This window comes from Bos javanicus, chromosome 7 (genome assembly GCF_032452875.1).
Source record: "Bos javanicus breed banteng chromosome 7, ARS-OSU_banteng_1.0, whole genome shotgun sequence".
Taxonomy (NCBI): domain Eukaryota; kingdom Metazoa; phylum Chordata; class Mammalia; order Artiodactyla; family Bovidae; genus Bos; species Bos javanicus.
In genome coordinates this window covers 32,334,712-32,362,497 of record NC_083874.1, presented here as the reverse complement: position 1 = coordinate 32,362,497, position 27,786 = coordinate 32,334,712, and the positions used below count along the sequence as shown (strand labels likewise).

Sequence of the window (27,786 nt, the reverse complement as noted above, 5' to 3'; positions counted from 1 at the left end):
CACCCAAACCCATGTCCATTGAGTCAGTGATGCCATCCAACCATTTCATCCTCTGTCATCCCCTTCTCCTCCTGCCCTTAAGCTTTACCAGCATCAGGATCTTTTCCAATGAGTCAGCTCTTCACATCAGGTGGCCAAAGTATTGGAATTTCAGCTTCAACATCAGTCCTTCTAATGAACACCCAGCACTGATCTCCTTTAGGATGGACTGGTTGGATCTCCTTGCAGTCCAAGGGACTCTCAAGAGTCCTCTCCAGCACTATAGTTCAAAAGCATCAATTCTTCAGTGCTCAGCTTTCTTTATAGTCCAACTCTCACATCCATACACGTCCACTGGAAAAACCATAGCCTTGAATAGACAGACCTTTGTTGACAAAGTAATGTCTCTGCTTTTTAATATGTTGTCTAGGTTGGTCATAACTTTCCTTCCAAGGAGTAAGCATCTTTTAATTTCATGGCTTCAGTCACTATCTGCAGTGATTTTGCAGCCCAGGAAAATAAAGTCTGACACTGTTTCCACTGTTTCCCCATCTACCTGCCATGAAGTGATGAGACCAGAGGCCACGACCTTAGTTTTCTGAATGTTGAGCTTTAAGCCAACTTTTTCAGTCTCCTCTTTCACTTTCATCAAGAGGCTCTTTAGTTTTTCACTTTCTACTGTAAGGGTGGTATCATCTGCATATTTGAGGTTATTGATATTTCTCCTGGAAATCTTGATTCAGCTTGTGCTTCCTCCAGCCCACCGTTTCTCATGATGTACTCTGCATATAAATTAAATAAGAAGGGTTACAATATACAGCCTTGACATACTCCTTTTCCTATTTTGAACCAGTGTCCAGTTCTAACTGTTGCTTCCTGACCTGCATACAGGTTTCTCAAGAGGCAGGTCAGGTGGTCTGGAATGCCCATCTCTTTCAGAATTTTCCAGTTTATTTTGATCCACACAGACAAAGGCTTTGGCATAGTCAATAAAGCAGAAATAGATGTTTTTCTGGAACTCTCTTGCTTTTTCCATGATCCAGCAGATGTTGCCAATTTGATCTCTGGCTCCTCTGCCTTTACTAAAACCAGCTTGAATATCTGTAAGTTCATGGTTCACGTATTGCTGAAGCCTGGCTTGGAGAATTTTAAGCATCACTTTACTAGCATGTGAGATGAATGCAATTGTGTGGTAGTTTGAGCATTCTTTGGCATTGCCTTTCTTTGGGATTGGAATGAAAACTGACCTTTTCCAGTCCTGTAGCCACTGCTGAGTTTTCCAAATTTGCTGGCATATTGAGTGTAGCACTTTCACAGCATCATCTTTCATGACTTGAAATAGCTCAATGGGAATTCTATTACATCCACTAGCTCTGTTCATAGTGATACTTCCTAAGCCCCACCTGACTTCATATTCCAGGATGTCTGGCTCTAGGTGAGTGATCACATCATCATGATTATCTTGGTCATGAAGATCTTTTTTTTTATAGTTCTTCTGTGTTCTTGATATTTGTCCAAGTGGTACTTAAAAAGTTAAAACATCTCAAGTTAAACTTTATAAAAGGAGAATCTAAGTAGATTTTCAGTGTAATTACCAAAATTGTTTTTTCATTCATTCAGTGTTCTGTCATGTTTTCTTTCACATTTTAACTGGCTAAGTACCATTTATAACATTGTCCTTTCACAGGATTGATAACAAAGTGGTCCATAGTGAGGAAAAATGAAAATAAGAAAGTCTGTACCATATTACACTCTTACAAGAGAGATAATTACTGAAAATCATAAAATGCTATCCAGAGAGTACCACTTTTTCATGATTGTGACAAGCGGTTTTATCAAAATAAAACAAAAATCTGCTAAGTACACACTAAAAATCTTAGTAGTAAAATAAACCACAAAAATACCACTGCTAAATGTAGGTTTTCAGCTCACTTGATTGTACCCTATTGCATTTGAACATGAAAATGGCTATTTTTCTATATATAAAACATTTTCAGTAAAGTCAATATGGAACCAAAAATAGAACTTTTCCAAACCTATGACTTCATGAATTTATTTGATTTGTGCTTTATAGATAGGCATAATTGTGTATTTTGTAAAACTGCTAGCCAGTTAAACACTACTAAAGAAAAAGCTAGAGCAACAAAAAAAAGTTTCCACCTTTATAAGAAAAGCAAGTCTTGGGCCATTAGACTTTAATAGGTTTAAATGTCTTGGGACAATGAAACAATTACCACTTGGAGAAAATGATTTAGCTAGCTGTGAAAGCTATTCAGGAGTGGCTAAATACTTACAAATGTTTTTCAGATTTGGTCTATGAGTTTAATGGCCATCTTAGATGATCAAACTTAATATTGAAACTGCCCTGCATAGTGTGGAACTTGTCCTAGAAAAGCAGGCAAAATCATTTGGTGCTCTCACCACAAATAAAAATACTAAGCAGTGTGTCCAATCACTGTCTCATGTGGGCGCATATTCAAAATATAAGAAGCACAGAAACACAATTTCATTTAAGTCAATAAATGTGATTCTAAGTCCGTATAAGACCACTTTCAGGTTTCTCTCTTGGTACCTGAGTCTTTCCAAACAACCATGCTGGTTAAGTAAAAATATGGTATCTGATGTGTCTTTTGGAGAAAATACTTACTAATAATTCTAAGCCTTCTTTCTCTTGTGTTATCAGCACAGTGGTTTTTCAAAAACTTTGATAGTGCAGTAGCTTTCTGCAGATTTCTGTATCTCACTGAAATTCACATGTCTCAGTTCAGTTCAGCTGCTCAGTTATGTCTGACTGCAGCACGCCAGGCTTCCCTGTCTGTCGCCAACTCCCAGAGCTTACTCAAACTCATGTGCATCCAGTTGGTGATGCCATCCAACCATCTCATCTTCTGTCATCCCCTTCTCCTCCTGCCTTCAATCTTTCCCAGGGTCTTTTCCAGTTGATCAGTTCTTCGCATCCGGAGAAGGCAATGGCAACCCACTCCAGTACTCTTGCCTGGAAAATCCCATGGACGGAGGGGCCTGGTAGGCTGCAGTCCATGGGGTCGCTAGGAGTCAGACACGACTGAGTGACTTCACTTTCACTTTTCACTTTCATGCACTGGAGAAGGAAATAGCAACCCACTCCAGTGTTCTTGCCTGGAGAATCCCAGGGATGAGGAGCCTGGTGGGCTGCCGTCTATGGGGTTGCACAGAATTGGATACGACTGAAGTGATTTAGCAGCAGCAGCAGCAGTTCTTCGCATCAGGTGGCTAAAGTACTGGAGCTTTAGCCTCAGTATCAGTCCTTCCAATGAATATTCAGGACTGATTTTCTTTAGGATTGACTGATTTGATCTTACTCCAATGCCACTGAAATGGTTCTTAGGATAATTACTCAGGTTTTTTTAACCTCTAGATTAAAAGAGCACTGAGAATCATTAGAAGATCTTCTACACATGGGGCCAGTGCCATTAAGTTGTATATCAGGACCCAGAAAATGGAGGCTGTCCCAGAATCTGTGCTTATGGTAAACACCTGTCAAAAACCTAATCTATGCCAATCAGAAGCCATCTCAGCTGTGGCTAGCTTACCTTCCTCTGGGAAATAGGACCTGCTGACCTTCTCATGAAACTTCTGACCTTCTAGGCAATGATGCCCTATTTCCATATTGCATCTTAACCACTTTAAAACTTTCTGTTGCCCCCAAATCCTGGGGAACAGAGCTCCACTATGCTGCTTGTGAGCATTGTACTCCCTCAGTTTATCGATAAATGAATAAAGGACCTGAAGACAGCTACTACAGATTCTGGGGTAGGTTCCGACACACAGCTGTAGGTACTGCAGAGCCCTTTGGCTGACTGCCTCTATAGCTACTCTCTGGAATCTCTAGTACACTTTCTTATTTTGTATTCTGAGCTCTTCTAGTTTGTTTTAGTCCTTCCAGGTATAAAATGTGATGTGAGAGACCCCAGAATTTTCACAGGGTAAATATGGATGTGTGAGAGACTCTAGGATTTTACAATGATTCTTAGTGAGCTAAAATTGGGATTTTGGCAGGACTAGTCTGCAAGGCAAGTGCCTTTGGGAGGTAGGTCCTGACAGGTCTCAGAAATTGTGCTCAGACATCTAGAAACTGTATATCTGATTGAATTCAAGAGGATTAACTCAAAAGAAAATAATGGGTACTCCTTAGTCTTAGGCTTCCCTGGTGGCTCAGATGGTAAAAAATCAGCCTGCAGTGCAGGGTTTGATCCCTGGGTGGTGAAGATCCCCTGGAAAAGGGAATGGCAATCCACTCCAGTATTCTTGCCTGGAGAATTCCATGGACAGAGGAACCTGGTGAGCTATGGTCCATGGGGTCTCAAAGAGTCGGACACAACTGAACAACTTCCACTTTCACCCCTCAGTCTAAAGCAAGCAAGATAGCAGCTGTGAGAGGACTCACAAATCTTGGAGGTAAGTCTATAGCATAAACTGCTAGGGAACTCAAGGAAATGAGAAAAGAAATCTGGCATTTTTTTGACCAATGACACATTAAAATCTAAGTAGGCCTGAGTTTGATTATTAGAAATGAGTAGAAAGTCTTCTTCTATGATGAAATCTTCTCATGAAAGTAATAACACATCTATTGCTTATGAAATTCTTGGAAACCAAAGATACAAAATTGGCGAGCACTAGTTGAGCACTTAAAAGCTGTTATACTTTTTTTGTAGGTGATAACTCTTAAGACTCCTTTGCTCTGTTAAGTTGGTCACTGAATAAGTTAGATTTGCACTACCTTATCAATCCCTTGGAGAAGGAAATGGCAACCCACTCCAGTATTCTTGCCTGGAAGATTCCATGGACAGAGGAGCCTGCTGGGCTACAGTCCATCCCTAGGTTAGGAAGATCCCCTGGAGTAGGAAATGGCAACCCACTCCAGTATTCTTGGCTAGGCACTTTCACTTCATTTTCACCCACCACCCTAAAGAAAATTTCCCTGCAACTATGTACATTGGGAAGCACCACAAAATTCCCTGCCCAATGGCATATCCTTCCTAGGCATTAATCCTCCAGGAGATCCAAAGCTTAGCTAAAGAAATAGATTCCTTGGTTTATAAAGAATAAAGTGTGTAACCTCCTGCACACTTGCATGTTTTCTGTCTAAGAACTGGGGTCTTAGAAACTGTGTGTACATGCTCAATCACTCAGTCATGTCTGACTCTTTGCAATGACATGGACTGTAGCTCACCAGGCTCCTCTGTCCATGGGATTTTTCCAGGCAAGAATACTGGGATGGGTTGCCATTACCTACACCATTGGAAGTTGTAGATATGTGCAAAAATTGCAAAATCTTACTAAGACAGCCTAGAATTGCAATGGTCATGATAGGGAATGTTCCAGTTAGAGAAGATTATTCGTTTAAGAAGTTCACTTGAAAGCAAGTATTCCCCAAACAGAATGGGATGCCTGTTTTAATTGACAAGCTAGAGCCTTCAAAAGACTTCAAGATTCCAAACTAGATTCATTGGAAGATTTATTGCAAAAAGCTAACAAAACATAAGAGGTACCTAAAACTAAAAATCTGATATGACTGTTACTACTCTACTCTCTCTCTCTTTACCTGAATACTCACGGTCTATTAATACTTTATCTAAATTTTGTTATACTCCGAAGAGGCTATAAGACTGTAAACAAAAGTTTGCCAAATTAGTGGTGCCCTTGTTGGCACCTTCCAGAGGTAATGATATTCCAGGGCTTCTCCAGTAAACTAGTACCAGTTATTCTCTTTAAACAGCCAAGGGAAAACTGAAAACCTAGTAGGGGAAAAAAAGTGAAAGGCTACTTGGAAACTAGATGAAGGAAAAATCCTTAAAATCTACAACAAAAGTATTTGTAAAACATTTAAGCCATCTGAGAAGGTAACCTTAACTGATTCCATCTGCCAGGGACACAATTCGTATGCAGATGTTCTTTCATAAGCTCAGTTTTGCATTACCGTACCTGTCTCATGGCTGTGGTTTTTAAAAGAAAAGCTGTTAAGTTCTCTGTTTGTATTTGTTTATGTACATCTATGTAGATGTGTTATAGATTTGTGATATTTTTCCATCTCTGAATGGTATTGCCAATTTGGTATTGCTCTTAATTTGTAAAGAGCTCTATTTAATTGACTTAAAGCAGCGCTATATAAACTAAGTATACTCTCAGAGATATAAAAACTAACCCAAATGTTTTAAAAGTTCATGTGGCTTAGAATAATCTTTGATAAGCAAAAGCTAGTTTAAGCTTCTTGGCTTAATTAAAATAGGCATGCTTTTAGTGTTATCAATAATAAATGTAAGGTCAACATACAACTTATTACGTAGGTTTACTAAAAGTCAAATAAGCTCATATTATGTCTGCTATAAAATTTGTCAGCAAGAAAGACAATGGTTAACTGTGAACTTTTTATGAATACACACAATTGTTGATAAGTAAATATATGTAAGAAAAAAGTTTATAAATGAGCATTTCAAAAATAATTATGCTTTATGTTATATCTATATAGAAATAGATAGATATTATATATCCAGTCTTTTTGGTAATTTTAAATTTGAAAGTCTCACTGAGCTAAATTAAATGAGAGTCTTTGAATATCTAGATCATTTTCAATAAGATAAAATATTGACACATTGACTACTTAATACAGTTTTATCCACTTCTGATTCCATTTACATAGAAATTAAAACATTTGATTTTATTAGTAAACATGTTTTCTGTACATAAGAAAATTTACTATGAGGAAGAATATATTTTTGAAAATTATGAAATATATTTATCAATTTGCAAATTCACAGAATGCTAATGTAACAAACAGTCTACAGTTATTTACTTCTTAGTTTTCACTAGGAATTAAGGATCGTAAGAATTAAGAATTCTAGTAAATACCTAGTTAAAACTGTTAGAAATTATAGGGTAAAAGAAGTGACCATGTATAAAAAGTAAGGTAAATAAAATGACTGTTTCAGAATGTCAAAGATGTAAAACATAGGACAAAATCTGAAAGGATATTTTAAAAAGGTGTAGGTTTGTGGAAAAAGAATCTTGGGAAAGGCATTTTATGTGTGGCTAAACTGGCTCAGATTTGAATGGATTTAATTAAGTTTTAGAAAAATTAGAATTTTGTTTTTCCCCTGTTAAAAGTTTTATTAGTTTATGATATGTTCTTATCAAGAAATTGTACACAAAGGTTTCTCTTTACCTTTTAATAATCTGCCTGGACAGCAAAGATGTTCATACCAAAATAATTTACTGTGCTTCACGTTGTCTTTATCAGACTTGGATTACTTGAGAAAATCCAGTATTTTCACTATTAAGAGAGTTAAGTTTTGTTCACAACTACATACTCTTCAGCATTTGCCTTTATCATCTTCTCTTGTCTCTTTGGTGACTTGAATTTTCCATAACAGTCAAAATAGTTACTAGAAGGCCTATTTTCCAGCAAGCATATCAATAACTTTTAAAGATAAAACTTTATCAGAAAGGATAAAAAGCTTTTGTATTTGTTCCAGGCGTGTACATAGAAGGAAAAAATAATAACCAAGACCTGTGTCAATCTTGAGTCACTTGCTTTGGGGTCTGTGGTAACAGGATTGTACTGTCCTCTCACTTCATGAGAAATTATTTCTGGGGCACATGTTACCACAAGTCTCAGGACTATGGCAATGCAGGGCCTTATCATCCCCTGTGACTCTGTACTCTAAAGATTGATATATTGAAGCTGTTATTGAGGGCAGCATAAACAGGCCTAAAAGAAAACCAAGATTGGAAATACACTCCTGGTGACAGCAGATTTATGAGCCCCTGCATTTCCCTTGAGACACATTTTAGTTCTGACCCCAGTAACAAGTAGTGGGAGAACCCAGGACAGACTCCTTGAAGCTGACGAGAACAGTGTTTTATTTCTTAATTTGCCCTAAGCACTTCTGCAGCTCTCAAATGGAAGCTTGAGGAAATGAAAGTAAGTTTTCTCCCTTAAGAGCTGTTTGGCAGACTGACCAAAACTTTCAGATGGTTATGTGACAATTAGTTATGTAATTGTCACAACCTAATCTTACGAATTGAATAAGTAGATCATAGATTCTTATTCTTAAACTGTTGAAAGTTTTAGTATGTTAGAAGAAATGGCTTCTTGAGTTAAAGAAATAGGGCTTCTGAGTTCTAAACATTTGAACATTATATTTTGTTTTGGGGTTTTTTGATACTTTGAGATAGCAAATGACATAGTTCTATATTATTGTAAGACTCAGATTAATTACTTACTATCTTGAAATTTCCCATTTTGGAAGAAGCTATTAATAATCTTTGTATAATCAAACCCAACATAAAATATGTTGGGTTTAGATATGTGTGTTTGTGTATTCTCTTATAATGAAAGAATAATTTTTAGCCAAAGTCAAATCCATATTTTCACCTGACTCTCATTTAGTCTTCAAATTAAAACATAAAGAATAGAATGTAGCAAAAATATTGCAGTGCCTTGAGTTTAATAAGGGATTTTCAGTTCATTTGTGGTTCAATTCTTAAATGTATACATTTTAATGTTTCAGGTATACAGCAAAATGAACCAGTTAAACATATATACCTGTCCATTCTTTTTCAGATTCTTTTTCCATATTGGTTATTATAGAATGTTGAGTAAAAATCCCTGTACTATACACTAGATCCTTATAGTTACCCATCTTATATATAGCAGTGTGTATAAATTAATCCCAATCTCCTAATTTATTCCTTCTAATGTTTTCCCTTTGGTAACTACAGTTTGATTTCAAGATCTGAGAATCTGTTTTTGTTTTGTAAATAAGCTCATTTGTGTCATTTTTTATTAGGTTCCTCATATAAGTGGTGTCATATGGTATTTTTCTTTTTCTTTCTGACTTACTACTTAGTATCATAATATCTTGGTCCATCCATATTGCTTCAAGTGGCATCATTTTGTTCTTTTTCATGGCTGAATAGTATTCCATTGTATACATGTACCACATCTTTATTCATTTCTCTCTTGGTGGACATTTAGATTGCTTCCATGTCTTAGCCGTTGTAAAGAGTGCTCTGATGAACACTGAGGTACATGTGTCTTTTTGATGTATGGTTTTTCCTGATATATATTCCCAGGAGTGGGAATGTTGAATCATATAGTAATTCTATGTTTAGTTTTTTAAAGGAACCTCTGTTTTGTTTTTAATCATAGTTGTACCAGTTTTCATTCCCACCAACCATGCTGGAAGGCTTCCTTTTTTCCATACCCTCTCTAACATTTATTGTTTGTTCATATTTTGATGATAACCATTCTGACTAGTGTGAAGTATTAACAAAATTCAGCAAAATCTGACAAACCTAATTGTTTGTTATCTGTAAATATCAAAATCATAAGAATGATAGTGAAAGTGAAGGTTGCTCACTCGGGTCTGACTCTTTGCAACCCCATGTGCTATAGAGTCCATGGAATTCTATAGAGCAGAATACTGGAGTGGGTAGCTTTTCCCTTCTTCAGGGGATCTTCCCAATCTAGGGATCGAACCCAAGTCTCCCACATTTCAGGCAGATTCTTTACCAGCTGAACCACAGGGGAATCCCAAGAATACTGGAGTGGGTAGCCTATCCATTCTCCAGTGGATCCTTCTGACCCAGGAATCGAATCAGGGTCTCCTGTTTTGCAGGAAGATTCTTTACCAACTGAGCTATCAGGGAATACCCTACATCATAAGAATAAAACATTTAAAATTATAGCCTAAATGGTCATTAACTTTATATAATAATGTACTTTTGAAAACCATATTTTATTAAATATTCATTATAAGTAGATTGGCAACTTTGTTAGGGTTATCTTTCATTATAAATGAATTTGATTTGGACTGTTTATCAGTAAATAGTGAAATAGTAATTAGTAAATACTTGACATATCACAAAATTAGAATCTTAGAACTTGATTTTTAACTAAAGTCATTTATACTTTATAAATTAAAGTCATAAAGAATCTGCCTGCCAATGCAGGAGATGTGGGTTGGATCCCTAGGTTGGGAAGATCCCCTGGAGAAGCAAATGACAACTCACTGCAGTGTTCTTGCTTGGAAATACCTATGGACAGAGGAGCATAGCAGGCTGCAGTCCATGGGGTTGCAAAAGAATTGGACACAACTTAGCAACTGAGCAACAAGAAACAACAAAAGCAATATATGAGTAGCTTTAAAAGAGGTCCTTTATTATCAAGAATGCCTATGTAATCCATATTCCTTTTCAACTGTGTGCATGCTTTTCTAGTCTTGTACATTCATAGAATTTATTTGTAGGAATTATAATAGTCTAATGATTTATGAGGTTTATTTAAAAATCATATTTAGATATTTTATGCAAATATAAAATCTGGCTGAAGAAATAAAGGTTTCTATTTTGGTTTCTCTTCCAGCAACTGGATTCTATTTTAGGATAAATTTTATATTCTGAAATTTTCATATCTTTTATTTCAGTTTATTTGGTAGAATGGATTGAAGTCACATTTCTCCCTTGGTAGCCTTATTTTATCAATCTACTTCCTGAGAAATCTCACCTTTGTATGTTTACAATTGTATGTTTACAATCAAAATTTTACTCAGAATTAATGGCATCAGATAAAATGATGCCATAGGATTAGCATTTTCTTTTGTCCTTGAGATTCATTTTACTCAATGTTCTGCTGCATATTACAATTCCAGATCTTATAAGAAGATGAAAATCAACCCCTCCAAAGAATACTTCATTATCTTTCCTCTAGTATAATGCTATATCCACTTTTTGTTCCTTATCATAGTGAATCCTAATTTGTGATTACTCTGGACTGTTAAGTATATCTATCTATCTATATATATACACACACACATATTTTCATATTATTTTCTATTATGATTTATTATAGGATATTGAATATAGTTTTCTGTGCTATAGAGGCTCTTAAAGTTATCTATTTTATATATCAGTAGTTTGAATCTACTAATCCCAAACTCCAAATTTATTCATCCCTTATCCCCTCCCCTTTGGTAAACATAAGTTTGTTTTTATTTCTGTAAGTCTCTATTTTATAAATTCATTCATATTATTTTCTAGATTGCACATATAAGAGACATCATATGATATTTGTCTTTCCCTGTCTGAGTCACTTTACTTAATATAATAATCTCTAGGTCCATGTTGCTACAAATGGCATTATTTCTTTTTTATGGATGGACAGTATTCCATTGTGTTTATATATACCACATCTTTATCCATTTAGCCATCAAAGGACATTTGGGCTGCTTCCTTGTCTTGGCCAGATAATCATGACTCAGATAAACACGAGGGTATGATCACTCACCTACTGCCAGACATCCTGGAATGGGAAGTCAAATGGACCTTAGAAGCATCACTATGAACAAAGTTAGTGTTGGAATTCCATGTTGAGCTGTTTCCAATCCTAAAAGATTGTTAATGATGGAATTCCAGTTGAGCTGTTTCCAATCCTAAAAGATGATGCTGTATAAGTGTTGCACTTAATATGCCAGCAAATTTGGAAAACTCAACAGTGGCCACAGGACTAGAAAAGGTCAGTTTTCATTCTAATCCCAAAGAAAGGCAATGCCAAACAATGTTCAAACTACCGCACAATTGCACTCATCTCACATGCTAGTAAAGTAATGCTCAAAATTCTCCAAGCCAGGCTTCAACAGTACATGAACTGTGTACTTCTAGATGTTTAAGCTGGTTTTTAAAAAGGCAGAGGAACCAGAGATCAAATTGCCAACATCTGCTGGATCATTGTAAAAGCAAGAGAGTTCCAGAAAAACATCTATTTCTGCTTTATTGACTATGCCAAAGCCTTTGACTGTGTGGATCACAATAAACTGTGGAAAATTCTTCAAGAGATGGAAATACCAGACCACATTACATGCCTCCTGAGAAATCTGTATGCAGGTCAAGAAGCAACAGTTAGAACTGGACATGGAGCAAAAGACTGGTTCCAAATTGGGAAAAGAGTACATTAAGGCTGTATATTGTCACCCTGCTTATTTAAGTTATATGCAGAGTACATCATGAGAAATGCTGGACTAGATGAAGCACAAGCTGGAATCAAGATTGCCGGGAGAAATATCAATAACCTCAGATATGCAGATGACACCACCCTTATGGCAGAAAGCAAAGGAACTAAAGAGCCTCTTGATAAAAGTGAAAAGAGAGAGTGAATACATCAGCTTAAAACTTAAGAAAGCTAAGATCATGGCATCTGATCTCATCACTTCATGGCAAATAGATGGGGAAACAGTAGAAACAGTGAGAGACTTTATTTTTGGGGGCTCCAAAATCACTGCAGATGGTGACTGTGGCCATGAAATTAAAAAATGCTTGTTCCTTGGAAGAAAAGTTATGACCAACCTAGACAGCATATTAAAAAGCAGAGACATTACTTTGTCAACAAAGGTCCATCTAGTCAAAGCTATGGTTTTGCCAGTGGTCATGTATGGATGTGAGAGTTGGACTATAAAGAAAGCTGAGCACCGAAGAATTTATGCTTTTGAGCTGCAGTGTTGGAGAAGACTCCTGAGAGTCCCTTGGACTCAAAGGAGATCCAACCAGTCCATCCTAAAGGAAATCAGCCGTGAATATTCATTGGAAGAATTGATGCTGAAGCTGAAACTCAAATACTTTGGCCACCTGACGCTAAGAACTGACTTTTTGGGAAAGACCCTGAAGCTGGGAATGACTGAAGGCAAGAGAAGAAGGGGAAGGCAGAGGATGAGATAGTTGGATGGCATCACCGACTCAATGGCCATGATTTTGAGTAAACTCCGGGAGTTGGTGATGGACAGGGAGGCCTGGCGTACTGCAGTCTACGGGGCCGCAAAGAGTCAGATGTGACTGAGCCACTAAACTGAACTGAGTTGTCTTGGCTGTTGTGAATAGTGGTGCAATAAACACTGGTGTGCATGCATCTTTTTCAGTTAGAGTTTTCTCTGGATATATAATCAAGAATGGGATTGTTGGATCATTTGGTAACTCTATTTTTGTTTTTTTTTAAGGGACTTCTGTACTATATTCTCCATAGTATCCATACTAACTTACATTCCCACTGACAGTGTAGGAGGGTTCCTTTTTCTGCATACCCTCTCCAGCATTTGTTACCTGTAGGCTTTCTAACGATGGCTATGAGTTCTTTATATATTTTAATATTAACTCTTTTTAAGACATATGATTTGCAAATATTTTCTCCCATTCAGTAAATTTTTATTTTGTTGATGATTTCCTTTGCTGTGGAAAAGTTTCTAAGTTTGATGTAGTCTCATTTATTTTTGTTTTTGTTGACATTGCAACAAATTTTAAATTTTTTATGTTGCGATTAAAATGTTGAATATTTTTATAAAGGATGATTTTGAAAATATATTGACTTTTAAAGAAAAATATAATAATGGAAACTTTAAGTGTAATATGTGAAAGCAAGTATGTGACTTCTAATGTTATGATTATTTAATTCAAATAACATCAAATTGATGAATAAAATGAAGGTGCCCTTTAGTAGATGAATAAAAAATATATTCTAGTATATTCTTGGAATGAAATAATGTTCAGGACTAAAAAGGTAAGCTATTAAGCCATAAAAATACGTAGTAAATTCTTTTATTTTCATTTGAAGAAACTATGATTGAAAATGCTGTGTTAATTTCAATTATACAACATAATGATTTATTCAAGATTATATTTCACTATAGGTTATTACAAGATATTAAATAAAATTCTCTGTGCTACATAGTAGAAAAAACAACCACAACAAAAACAAATAACATCAAATTAAGTTTAAATGATCTTTGAATAAAACAGAAAAGACAGGTACTAAGAAAACACATTGGCATATTTTTTAATAATTAATTATTCAACAGCTTCTCAGATATTATGACTTTTTTGTGTAACATTTTATAAATAGAAGCTTAATTTGGGGACAAAACCCTTAAGAAGCCTTGGAAAATTTTTATTTTACATTCTCTACTGTGCTTTACCTCCCTAAAATTTTTTAAATATTTATATATTATTTTAAAATATTATTGGAGTTAATTGATTTACAATGTTGTTGATTTCAGGCATAAATTATTTTCTGAAAATTATATAAACTACTGGAACCATTTTTCATTTCATAACAATTGTTTTTTTTTAATTGTAGTGCTACAGCTCATATGATCAGTACAATTTTGAAGGATTAAAAACTTTCTAAGTCACACTAGAGTCTGAGACTGGTTTTGGGAACAGAATAACAAAATTTTGCACATGTGTTGTGGAAGAAAAAGAGAATTAGCCTCATATACTTAATGAAAACACAGTAGTCACTCTAGGAATTGTTTACCCCTAATAAATGCTACAACCTTTGTAGCTTAAAGCAACACAGATTTATTATCTTAAAATTCTGGAGGTCAGAAATGACAGGCTTTACTGGACTAGCATCAGGATATCTTATGAGTTCTTTGTGAATGCTTAGGACAAGAGTCCCCAACCCTTTTGGGCACCAGAGACCCATTTCGTGAGACAGCATTTCTTAGATGGGGGTGGAAGGATAGTTTCAGTTTCACCCACTGCTCACCCTCTTCTGCTCAGCCTGATTCCGAACAGGCCAGGGACAGGTACTGGTCCATGGCCTGGGGGATGGGGATCCTTGCTCTAGAGAGAATTTGTTCTTTTGTCTTGTCAGCCTCTAGAGGGCACCTGCATCCCTTAGCTCTTAGCCACTTCATCCCATGTGTAGCATTTTCAAATCTTTCTAACCCTGGACCTCTTGTTCCTCTTTTATAAAAAGCCTCGTGATTGCAAAATTTCAATTCCACAAGAATATATGTGTAAATATTTGGTGAGTTCCAGCGTCCCCTCTATGATGGTTGTTCAACAGCTAGTTGTGATTTTGATTGGAGGAGGGAAGCACATGCCTTCTGCTCTGCCATCCTGAACCAATCTATGTGTATAGTATTTGAAGAAGCCACATTTGGATTCTAGAAGAGCATTAAAAAGTGGTGAAAAGTATACAGGCTTTGGTGCTGTTTACAGCAGGTTCATACCCTAGCTAATGAATAATTTTCTACAAGTTCTATAGTATTCATTCTCTCTCTAAATCAGTTTCATCATTTATTGAATGGAGATATAAGAACCCTTCAATTTATGTATTTTTTTAAATGAGAGCTACAAATATTTCACCCAGTATGTTGCCACAAAATTAAAAGATGCTTGAGTCTTGGAAGGGAAACTATGACAAACCTACACAGCATATTACAAAGCACAGACATCACTTTGCCAGTAAAGGTTCGTCTAGCCGAAGCTATAGTTTTTCCAATTGTCACGTATGGATGTGAGAGTTGGACCATGAAGAAAGCTGAACACAAAAGAATTGATGCTTTCAAACTGTGGTGTTGGAGAAGACTCTTGAGAATCCCTTGGATGGCAAGGAGATCCAACCAGTCAATCCTAAAGGAAATAAGTCCTGAATATTCATTGGAAGGACTGATACTGAGGCTGAAGCTCCAATACTTTGGCTACCTGATGCAAAGAGCTGACTCATTGGAAAGGACCCTATTGCTGGGAAAGATTGAAGCCAAGAGGAGAAATGGCTGACAAAGGATAAGATAGTTAGGTGGCATGACCGACTCAGTGGGCATGTGTGTGTGTTCTAAGTCACTTCAGCCATGTCCGACTGTTTGCAACTCTACAGACCATAGCCCTCCAGGCTCCTCTGTTCATGGGATTCTCCAGGCAAGAATGCTGGAGTGGGTTGCCATTTCCTACTCCAGGTAATCGTCTCAACCCAGGGATCAAACCTGAGTCTCCTACATTTCTTGCATTGGCAGGTGGGTTCTTTACCACTAGCCTCACCTGGGAAATTTGAGCAAACTCCAGGAGATAGTTAAGGATAGGGAATCCTGGCGTGCTGCAGTTTATGGGGTTACAAACAGTTGGACATGACTTGGTGACTGAAGATGTTGCAAAGTGCTTGTTGTTAGTGATACTATTATTATACAAATTAATTTATACATATACTTGGAAGTCCTAAAATTAAATTATTTTCCAGATACTTTTCTCCTAAATTTTATGCCAGACACTATTGTTGCTGAACATTTAAGCACATCTGTAAAACTTAAAATGACAAAGACTGTTGAGAGTTTAAATATGAAAATCAAGGGAAGGTCAGGGAAATCTATGAATTTTAGATTTTGAGACTCACCTTTCAATTTTGAGTAGGGTTTTAGTTGCCATGTTAGGTGGGAAAGGGCATTCCAGAAAGGTGACACAACATTAAAGGGGCACGTACATGCGTGAATGTACACGTGTAATTAGTTTATTTCAGATTATACAATTTGTGGGTTTTTTTTTAATGATATCTAGAACATAAACCCATGTAATTAGGAGCTTAATAACTCTTTTAATGAGAGTGTTAACTATAATATCCAACACTGTAGTAGTTCAGCTTTTATGTGAGATCTAATTAAAACATAAAGATGTTTTAAAGTACAGCAACATTGCTTTGGAAATTCATTTTTCTCTCATTTTTAACCACATATTTTTATTTCATAAATATTCCCTAGTGGAAATGAGAATTTCAGCTTAATTATTAAGTATATTACTTAAAGTAAGGACCACCCACACAGAAAATAAAAAGAAGGGAAAAAAGAAAATGAAGAGTACTCTTGCACTTGTATTCATACTTACATTCATCTAATCATCCATTCATTGCAGGCCTATATGTATGCCCACCCACACTGTCCTAGACAGAGAAGGACTTAATCATCACATAGATTTGAGAGAAAGAAATGTCCATAGTTGTAGAGAACCACATGAATAGAGGCAGAGAGGGAAGGAATGCCCTGCCATTTGTCATTTAGCAGGAATAAGGCCAAGGCACCACTTTGGCCACCTCATGAGAAGAGTTGACTCATTGGAAAAGACTCTGATGCTGGGAGGGATTGGGGGCAGGAGGAGAAGGGGATGACAGAGGATGAGATGGCTGGATGGCATCACTGACTCGATGAACGTGAGTGTGAGTGAACTCCGGGAGTTGATGATGGACAGGGAGGCCTGGCGTGCTGCGATTCATGGGGTCGCAAAGAGTCGGACACGACTGAGCGACTGAACTGAACTGAACCCTATCGGAGTTCAGCTGCAGAGGTAGTTGGGATCCATATTACAGAAAGTACTCAAGTCTTGCTAACATTTCTATACATTTCCTCTTCATTGAGAGCTCTTGTCTTTGGATGATTCATCCCCGTTAAGTTTCCTTTCTTTCCTCTCTGGTGTATCCCAGTCAGGTCACTTTAATAACCCTCCTTGTCTTATCCATTAATATTCCAGAGCACCTGTCTTTACCTATTCAGCTTTGGATCAAAACAAACATTAGTCTTACATTCCTTATGTAAGAAGTGCTGAGCAATGCAAGAGAAAGCCACACATTCAGAAAAGAAAAAAAAAAATCCACAAAATCTTATTGAATTATGCCACTGAAAATCTATGGTCTCCAGTGACAGCTGGTTCCTAAATGTCCTGACAAGTTGGGTTAGACCAATCAAATCAAGGCTATCCTGACTCAAATCCCTTGCTCTACAGTTACTGCCCATATTTTATATGTGTTCTACTGGGCATGTTAAAAAAAATGTGTATACTTTTTAATCTGTGTATATACATAGAGCTCAATTCTATTATCATTTAATAGTTTGTTCCTGAACTTCATATAAATAAGTTTCATAGTATAAATACTCTTCTGTTTCTGGATTTTCAAAAATTTATGTGGATGGTAATAATCATCCATGAATGTTTGAAAGAATTCATTAGTTTAGAATGAACTGGACTATTTGTGTCTGGAGCTTTCTTTCTGAGAAGTTTTAAATTATAAATTCAGTATCTTTAGTAGATAAAACACTATTTGGACTTTACTCTTATAATAAATTATTTTTTTCAAGGAATGTGCACATTTCATTTCTGTTTTCAAATTGGCAAAAAGTTTGAAATGTATGCTTCCAAAGACATGGTTCATTTCTGTGTTTGCATGTTTTTTTTTAGAAAAATCTAATTTCTTTTTTTTTGAACCATTTAAATAGCTGTTTATTTTTTTAATATAAATATTTATTTTAATTGGAGGCTAATTACTTTACAATATTGTATTGGTTTTGCCATACATCAACATGAATCCACCACGAGTGTGTTAAACGTGGTTACTTTGAAATCTTTAACTGCTAACTTTAAAGTTTGCATTCTATCTGGGTCTGTTTATATTCATCATTTTACCTCTCAATTACTAGTCACTTCTTTTCTTCATTCCATGTCAAGATAGTATTATTATTACAAATATTTACTGTATGCCTGTCATTGCAAAGAATGGAGATTCTAGATTATGTGACCTTTAGTTCAGTTCAGTCTCTCAGTTGTGTCCAACTCTTTATGACCCCGTGGGCTAAAGCATGCCAGGCTTCCTGTCCATCACCAACTCCAGGAGCATGCTCAAACTCATGTCCATCGAGTTAGTGATGCCATCCAACCATCTCATCCTCTCTTGTCCCGTTCTCCTCCTGCCTTCAATCTTCGCCACATCAGGGTCTTTTCCTAGGAGTCAGCTCTTTGCCTCAGGTGGCTAAAGTATTGGAGCTTTAGTATCAGTCCTTCTAATGAATATTCAGGACGGATGTGAAGAACTGACTCACTGTAAAAGACCCTGATGCTGGGAAAGACATAAATCAAGGGAAAGACAGCTTTTTCATCTTTTTATGTAATTTTTATGCTATGCTTTTTAAGGTATTCAGCTATTTCATTGACATTTCAAAATTTTTTGGCATAAAGTTTTTCATAAAGTACTGTTCCTATCTGTTCAATATGTATTTGAAAAATGTGTAGTGATGATCTTCCTTCATTCCTAATATTGTTTCTATCTACCTTTTGTTTTTTTGTCTTTATCATTCTTACTAGAGAATTAATAATTTTATTAGCTTTTTAAAGAAATAATATTGATTTTGTGGATTTTCTCAGTATTTTATTTTAATGTTACAGATTTTTGCTATTTTCTTTATTTTTCCATGTTTTCTAACTCCTTGTACTCTATTATAAACCATTGATATTCTTCTTTTCTAAAATGTACATTTAGTACTATACATTTTCCTGTAAACTTCGCTTTAGATGTTTCCCACATGTATTAAAACTGTTTTTTAGTACCATTCAGTAAAAAAAAAAATGTAATTACTACTTTTAATTATTATTTGCTCATCATTTATTTAGAAGTATACTGCTGATTTACAATGTAGGGGAACTTTCTGTTTGTCTTTAAAATATTTAATCCTAGTTTAAATGTAGTATAATCAGAGGACAGTTCTTTATATTTTCAATTCTTTGAACTATGTTAAAACATTTTATAGCCTGCTGCTGCTGCTGCTGCTGCTGCTAAGTCACTTCAGTCGTGTCCGACTCTGTGCGACACCGTAGACAGCAGCCCACCAGGCCCCACCGTCCCTGGGATTCTCCAGGCAAGAACACTGGAGTGGGTTGCCATTTCCTTCTCCAATGCATGAAAGTGAAAAGTGAAAGTGAAGTCACCCAGTCGTGTCCGACTCTTAGCAACCCCATAGACTGCAGGCTCCTCCATCCATGGGATTTTCCAGGCAAGAGTACTGAAGTGGGTTGCCATTGCCTTCTCCGATTTTATAGCCTAGTATATGGCTCATCTTGGTAAATGTTCAAATTTCATATAAAGATAATGTGTATTCTACAGTTATCTGGTGTTCTACATATATCAGTTAAATTAAAATCTCTTTATACCTTCAAATACATCTTTCTAAATTGATATTCTATCTGTGTAAACTATAATTTACTATGAAAAATGTACTAACGTCTACTTCTATTATTATGGATTTGCCTTTTTTCTTTTTCCTGTCAGTTTTAGCTTCATGTATTTTGAAGCTGTTATTTGGTGACTGGAAATTGATCATTTTTATGTCTTATGTCCTAGTATTTGTAACTTACAAAATATTTTTGTTTTCTTTTTTCCTTTAAAATCTAATTAAAATACTTTATCTAATTTTTTTGGCATACATTTTTTCAACTATTAATGTTTTAATTTCTTTCTTTCTTTTTTTTTTTTTTTACATTTAAGTGAGTCTCTTTTAAGATGTATATACTTGCATTGTTGGAGGAGGGCATGGTAATCCACTCCAGTACTTTTGCCTGAAGAATCCTACTGACAGAAGCGCCTGTGGGGCTGCAGTCCATGGGGTCACAAAGAGTTGGACAAGACTGATGAGACTTAGCACAGCACAGCATAGTTGCATTGTTAAATTGATTCTGTTGCCAAAAGTCAGCATCTGTTCGCTGGTGCCAAATAGAAATGCAAAGACAGACTTTTGGGTGAAGTAGAAAAAAAGTAGCTTTATTGCCTTGCCAGGCAAAAAAGGCCACAGCAGCAGAACCTCAAAACTGTGTGTCCTTCACTACTTGGACAGGTAGTGAAGAGTCTTATGGTGTTCAAAGTACAGGGCGTGATCAGCTTGTGGACATTTTTCTGATTGTTTGGTGCTTAGGTAATCTAGAGTCAGCATCATCAGCTTTCTGGTTCCAGCTGGCCTGGGGTCTATGTGCTTGTGGGTAGCATATGTTTAACTTCTACCGATATGAGTTTTAAGTATCTGCAAAACAGCTCAAAGGACTTTACTCAGAATATTATCTATAGTTCTTGAAAGAAAGTGAAAATGAATTCAATCAGTCATGTTCAACTCTTTGCAATCCCATGGACTATAGCCCACCAGGCTACTCCATCCATGGGATTTTCCAGGCAAGAATACTGGAGTGGTTTGCCATTTTCTTCTCTAGCTGATCTTCTTGACCCAGGGGTCAAACCTGGGCTTCCCGCATTACAGCCGGATACTTTACAATTGTTCTTGATGAGGAACTAAATATTTGACTAGTAGTTTTCTACAGACAAAAGGCAAGTGAATAGCATCAGTTCAGTTCAGTTCAGTTCAGTTGCTCAGTCGTGTCCGACTCTTTGGGACCCCATGAATCACAGCACACCATGCCCCCCTGTCCATCACCAACTCCCAGAGTTCACTCAGACTCATGTCCATCGAGTCAGTGATGCCATCCAGCCATCTCATCCTCTGTTGTCCCCTTCTCCTCCTGCCCCCAATCCCTCCCAGCATCAGAGTCTTTTCCAATGAGTCAACTCTTCACATGAGGTGGCCAAGTACTGGAGTTTCAGCTTTAGCATCATTCCTTCCAAAGAAATCCCAGGGCTGATCTCCTTCAGAATGGACTGGTTGGATCTCCTTGCAGTCCAAGGGACTCTCAAGAGTCTTCTCCAACACCACAGCTCAAAAGCATCAATTCTTCGGCACTCAGCCTTCTTCACAGTCCAGCTCTCACATCCATACATGACCAATGGAAAAACCATAGCCTTGACTAGATGGACCTCTGTTGGCAAAGTAATGTCTCTGCTTTTGAATATGCTATCTAAGTTGGTCATAACTTTTCTTTCAAGGAGTAAGCGTCTTTTAATTTCATGGCTGCAGTCACCATCTGGAGTGATTTTGAAGCCCAAAAAAGTAAAGTCTGACAGTGTTTCCACTGTTTCCCCATCTATTTCCCATGAAGTCATGGGACTAGATGCCATGATCTTCGTTTTCTGAATGTTGAACTTTTAGCCAACTTTTTCACTGTCCTCTTTCACCTTCATCAAGAGGCTTTTTAGTTCCTCTTCACTTTCTGCCATAAGGATGGTGTCATCTGCATATCTGAGGTTATTGATATTTCTCCTGGCAATCTTGATTCCAGCTTGTGCTTCTTCCAGCCCAGAGTTTCTCATGATGTACTCTGCATAGAAGTTAAATAAGCAGGGTGACAATATACAGCCTTGACAAACTCCTTTTCCTATTTGGAACCAGTCTGTTGTTTCATGTCCAGTTCTACCTGTTGCTTCCTGACCTGCATATAGGTTTCTCAGGAGGCAGGTCAGGTGGTCTGGTATTCCCATCTCTTTCAGAATTTTCCACAGTTTATTGTGATCCACACAGTCAAAGGCTTTGGCATAGTCAGTAAAGCAGAAAGATGTTTTTCTGGAATTCTCTTGCTTTTTTGATGATCCAGCAGATGTTGGCAATTTGATCTCTGGTTCTTCTGCCTTTTCTAAAACCAGCTTAAACATCAGGAAGTTCACGGTTCACGTATTGCTGAAGCCTGGCTTGGAAAATTTTGAGCATTACTTTGCTAGCATGTGAGATGAGTGCAATTGTGCGGTAGTTTGAGCATTCTTTGGCATTGCCTTTCTTTGGGATTGGAATGAAAACTGACCTTTTCCAGTCCTGTGGCCACTGCTGAGTTTTCCAAATTTGCTGGCATATTGAGTGCAGCACTTTCACAGCATCATCTTTCAGGATTTTATATGCTACCTTAATCTTAATTCTGCCATCAATAATTTAAGTTATGGTTAATCAATTGTATCTGTTGTATTTAATGAATATTATTTTTTTGTCAGGGGTAGTGTGTGCTAAGTTACTTCAGTCATGTCTGACTCTTTGCTACCCTATGGAATGTAGCCTACAGGCTCCTCTGCCCATGGGATTCTCCAGGAAAGAATACTTGAGTGGATTGCCATTTCCTTCTCTAGGGGATCGTCCAGGGATCAAACCCACATCTCTTGCATCTCCTGTATTGGCAGATGGGTTCTTTACCACTAGCACCACTGGGAAGCCTGTTATTTGTCAAGAACTAACAATTATTTTTATTAAACAGCATTGATTTTCACAACAACCTAAAAGAGCATTTGTTAGCATAATTCATTTTGCAGATTAGAAAACTTAGTTTCAAAAGTAAAGTAGCATACTGATAAATAGTATCTATAGACATTTCATATGGAGGCAAACCCCTTTATTTTCCACTTTTCCATTCTGAAAGGTATCACTGCAAAGACATCCTTGAGGAACAATAATGCGTTTGACCATGATTAGAATTTTTTTTTTTCTCCACCCATTTCTGTGTTAGCTAAGATTTCCCTGGAAAGCAATTGAACTGGGACTTGATGCTCCTTACCTACAGGCTCTCAAACTCCAGGACAAGGAGAATTCCAGAAACTCATCCTGATTTCTTTGGCAAATCTACACAAAATCTCTTTTATTATGAACAGTTACCATCTTGTCTTTTCTATTCCTTTTTCAATCTTTTATCTTCTATGGAATGTTATGGTGTAGTCAAGTCCCAGATGTTTCTTTCATGAAGTACTTTTTTTAAGTTGTCTATTAATATCCAACTAGTTAGGGCATAACATCCATTTAATTGATCAAAATAAGCTTTTAAAAAATAGAATGAAATGGAATTGATACAAATAAGGCAGATAAGAAAAGACAATGTTATTGTTCATCACACTTATACAGATAACACACAGTTATCTATATCACTGTACATGTATATATGTTACATTTTTATATGCTATATATATAGTATAATACTGTAATAATGAACTTTCTATCTGTGTGTGTGTATACACACACACCCACACCCACACACACACACATATATATATATACCACAATGTAAAACAAATTTCTATGGGCTAACACACACAAAAAATTGTAAACTACTGTTTAAATGTCTTTCCTGTCTTCCCTACCACATCTTTCAAAGTTCTTCCTTTAGTAAATGATTGCATTTGTAATTGTAAATGATTTATCCATGACTTCTAGTGTCTTTTTAAAAAAGTGAATCAGTTGTACTCATAAGTATATACTCAATCATTTTTAAAAATTGATTTATAGATATTTATTTTTGCAGCACTTGGTCTTAGCTGTTGCACGGACTTGCTCCAATTGTGGCAAATGGCGGCCACTCTTCGTTGTGTTGTGCAGGCCTCTCACTGCTGCAGAGCATGGGCTCCAGGGCATGTAGGCTTCAGTAGCTCCAGCGTGCAAGCTCTGTAGTTCTGGCTTATAGTCCCCAGAGCTCAAGCTCAGTAGTTGTGGTGCACCGACCCAGTTACTCCATGACATGTGGTATCTTCCTGGACCAGGGATGGAAACTGTGTCTCCTGCATTGGCAGGTGGATTCTTATCCATTGTCTCACCAGGGAAGCCCCCTTTTGGTGTCTTTTACATCATGTCCTACTGATGTGACAGTATGAGTAGTTTACATCTTTCTGTTTACTCCATCTATTTTTATAAACTAAGCTTGATATAGAAGAGTAGAGCTTTTCAAAATCCAAGATTAAATGTAAATTGTTAATCATTGAGGTAAGCTACCTGAATAGAGAATCCTTTTAAAACCAAACACACCTTCAGTGTGTGTGTGAGAGAAAGCACGCACATGCATGAAAGAGAGTGACTATACATGGTACCCTATTACCATAGATTAAAATTTTAGGTGCGAAATGGAAAAAAAAGACAAGCGTCATTGGGGCACAAGAGGCATAGAGCTGGAATTATATATAGGAAAACAATGGAGGACTTTAACAAGACTATGGCATAATACAGGTTGCATCTTTGGTAAAGTATTCTGCCAATGTTAAGGAATGGGTTGCCATATCAGTTAGAGATACTGCAATAGTCAAGATAAAAAAAATGATAGGAATATGGAATCTATCTCATATATCTAATCATTGTTTACAACAGGTCCTAACAAGGTATAGTCTATTCCCTGAAAAGTCAGCCTTTTAAAAAACATTTTGAAGAGAACATAGGAAGATGGTATTCAGTTCTTATCCAAAAGGAAAAATAAAATTTGGCCTTGGATATCTCAGATTCTGGTTGCTTTGCTCTTAAATCTGACAGACTGAAAAGTATGTCTGTAAACAAGAAAGGATGTGGATCAGAGGAAACTTACATGTGCTTTTTTAAAATGTGGTAGTTTGCCAGTTACCTCCCAGGAGATACATAGGCAGTAAAATTAATGCAGTGCTTGCCAGACATATATTGTCACTTGTCCCCTGGGATGTAGACAGTTGCTACGTTTTCATAGGCAGCGGTTGATTTCCCAGCATTACTTAATATTCATTATACCATTGAGGGCACCACCATTTGCTTTTAAACACAAGAATGTGACATTTGATTTAAGGTTTACAGCAATATCTTATTTTTGAAGAAACTTTTAATACACTGTATTATTTCAGGGCCCTGTGTATTTAGGGGTGACAGATTTTAAACAGGCACATTTCTCCTCCTCAAAACTAGAAGTAGTAATAAAATCATTGTGTCGAACAAAAGTCAAATATAACATCTATTGCTTAAAATGAACTTCTCCAGTAAAATGTTGTCTAATGCACTAAAATAGTCTACTGCAACATTTTTATTAGATATAATAAGACAAGCAAAATTAAGTTGAAGACTGGGAGAAAGGGGAAAGGAAAGACAAGGAGTTCTCACATATGTGTAATTATGTAAATTTGATAGAAAATAAAAGTTGTATTTTCTATCTTAGAATTGACAAAACAGGCTTATATTTGCTATAATGAAATTTAATTTCATTTATCAGAATTTTTAAAAAGGATTGATTTGGATGTTGATTCTACTCCAATATCTTTTTCTTGACAGACAAATAATTGTCATTGATAGCTAAATAGGAGATTCAGGGCCTGAGATGTCTATGGGAGTCTGGAAATGAGAATCTATCCCAGTGACAAACATACACGAATGTTTCTCTCTTCTATAATTTATTCTTAATATAAATGTTATAACTTTCTATATAAAGCCATGTGTGTGTGTTAAGTCACTTCGGTCGTGTCCCACTCTGTGACCCTATGGACTGTTGCCCAGACATGGGGCTCTTCTGTCCATGGGATTTTCCAGGCAAGACTACTGCAGTGGGTTGCCATGCCCTTTTCCAGGGTAAACAAAGCTGTAGTTCATGCTAAATATCATTCTTTGATTCTTTAAAACCATTATCAATTTTTTACTAATATAATGGCCTGTTTGTGTTGTGACACATCTTACTATGAAATGTTTCCAGTGTTTCCAAATGTTTCCAAATCTAATGCAAGATTTATTAATGAAGTTTGCTTGATTTTAATACATTTTTTAGTCAAAGCATTTTTGTGGATTCTATTTGAAAATGTAATTTATCTGATTCAGTTATTCATTGAAACATCTAGAGAAAGGGTTAGTGTTGTTCTCCAAGATTCAATCTTTATTCAAGAGCATGATTCAAGCAAATATAGTGATGTAATTTTAGAAAGCATGTCATAAGTTATGAAGGAAGACAGAATCAGAGTTCAGATAAAATTAAGATAGTTAATATGAATAAATATTAACAGGTTCAATTCAAGTGAGAAATAGATTTAAGGGCCTAGATCTGATAGATAGAGTGCCTGATGAACTATGGACTGAGGTTCGTGACATTGTACAGGACACAGGGATCAAGACCATCCCCATGGAAAAGAAATGCAAAAAAGCAAAATGGCTGTCTGGGGAGGCCTTGCAAATAGCTGTGAAAAAAGAGAAGTGAAAAGCAAAGGAGAAAAGGAAAGATATAAGCATCTGAATGCAGAGTTCCAAAGAATAGAAAGGAGAGATAAGTAAGCATTCCTCAGGGATCAGTGCAAAGAAATAGAGGAAAACAACAGAATGGGAAAGACTAGAGATCTCTTCAAGAAAATTAGAGATACCAAGGGAACATTTCATGCAAAGATAGGCTCGATAAAGGACAGAAATGGTATGGACCTAACAGAAGCAGAAGATATTAAGAAGAGGTGGCAAGAATACACAGAAGAACTGTAAAAAAGATCTTCACGACCAAGATAATCATGATGGTGTGTTCACTCACACTCACCTAGAGCCAGACATCTTGGAATGTGAAGTCAATGGGCCTTAAAAGCATCATTATGAACAAGGCTAGTGGAGGTGATGGAATTCCAGTTGAGCTATTTCAAATCCTGAAAGATGATGCTGTGAAAATGCTGCACTCACTATGCCAGCAAATTTGGAAAACTCAGCAGTGGCCACAGGACTGGAAAATGTCAGTTTTCATTCCAATCCCAAAGAAAGGCAATGCCAAAGAATGCTCAGACTACAGCACAACTGCACTCATCTCACATGCTAGTAAAGTAATGCTAAAAATTTTCCAAGCCAGGCTTCAGCAATACGTGAACTGTGAACTTCCAGATGTTCAAGCTCGTTTTAGAAAAGGCAAAGGAACCAGAGATCAAATTGGCAACATCCGCTGGATCATGGAAAAAGCAAGAGAGTTCCAGAAAAACATCTATTTCTGATTTATTGACTATGCCAAAGCCTTTGACTGTGTGGATCACAATAAACTGTGGGAAATTATGAAAGAGATGGGAATACCAGACCACCTGACTGGCCTCTTGAGAAACCTATATGCAGGTCAGGAAGCAACAGTTAGAACTGGACATGGAACAACAGACTGGTTCCAAATAGGAAAAGGAATACATCAAGGCTGTATGTTGTCACCCTGCTTATTTAACTTATATGCAGAGTACATCATGAGAAACTCTGGGCTGGAAGAAGCACAAGCTGGAATCAAGATTGCCAGGAGAAATATCAATAACCTCAGATATGCAGATGACACCATCCTTATGGCAGAAAGTGAAGAGGAACTAAAAAGCCTCTTGGTGAAAGTGAAAGAGGAGAGTAGAAAAGTTGGCTTAAAACTCAACATTCAGAAAATGAAGATTGTGGCATCTGGTCCCATGACTTCATGGGAAATAGATGGGGAAACAGTGGAAACAGTGTCAGACTTTATTTTTTTTGGCTCCAAAATCACTGCAGATGGTGATTGCAAGCATGCAGTTAAAAGACGCTTACTCCTTGGAAGGAAAGTTATGACCAACCTAGATAGCATGTTCAAAAGCAGAGACATTAC

At 36.7% G+C, this 27,786-nt stretch overlaps 1 long non-coding RNA gene across 1 annotated transcript in view; it reads left to right on the top strand.

Moving 5' to 3' along the window:
• The first annotated feature begins 7,615 nt into the window (after positions 1-7,615).
• LOC133251023 (uncharacterized) overlaps positions 7,616-27,786 on the top strand; it is a 273,371-nt gene continuing 253,200 nt past the window's right edge. The window contains exon 1 of the long non-coding RNA XR_009737488.1: positions 7,616-7,939. This is a non-coding gene — a long non-coding RNA (uncharacterized LOC133251023). The remainder of the gene's footprint in view (positions 7,940-27,786) is intronic.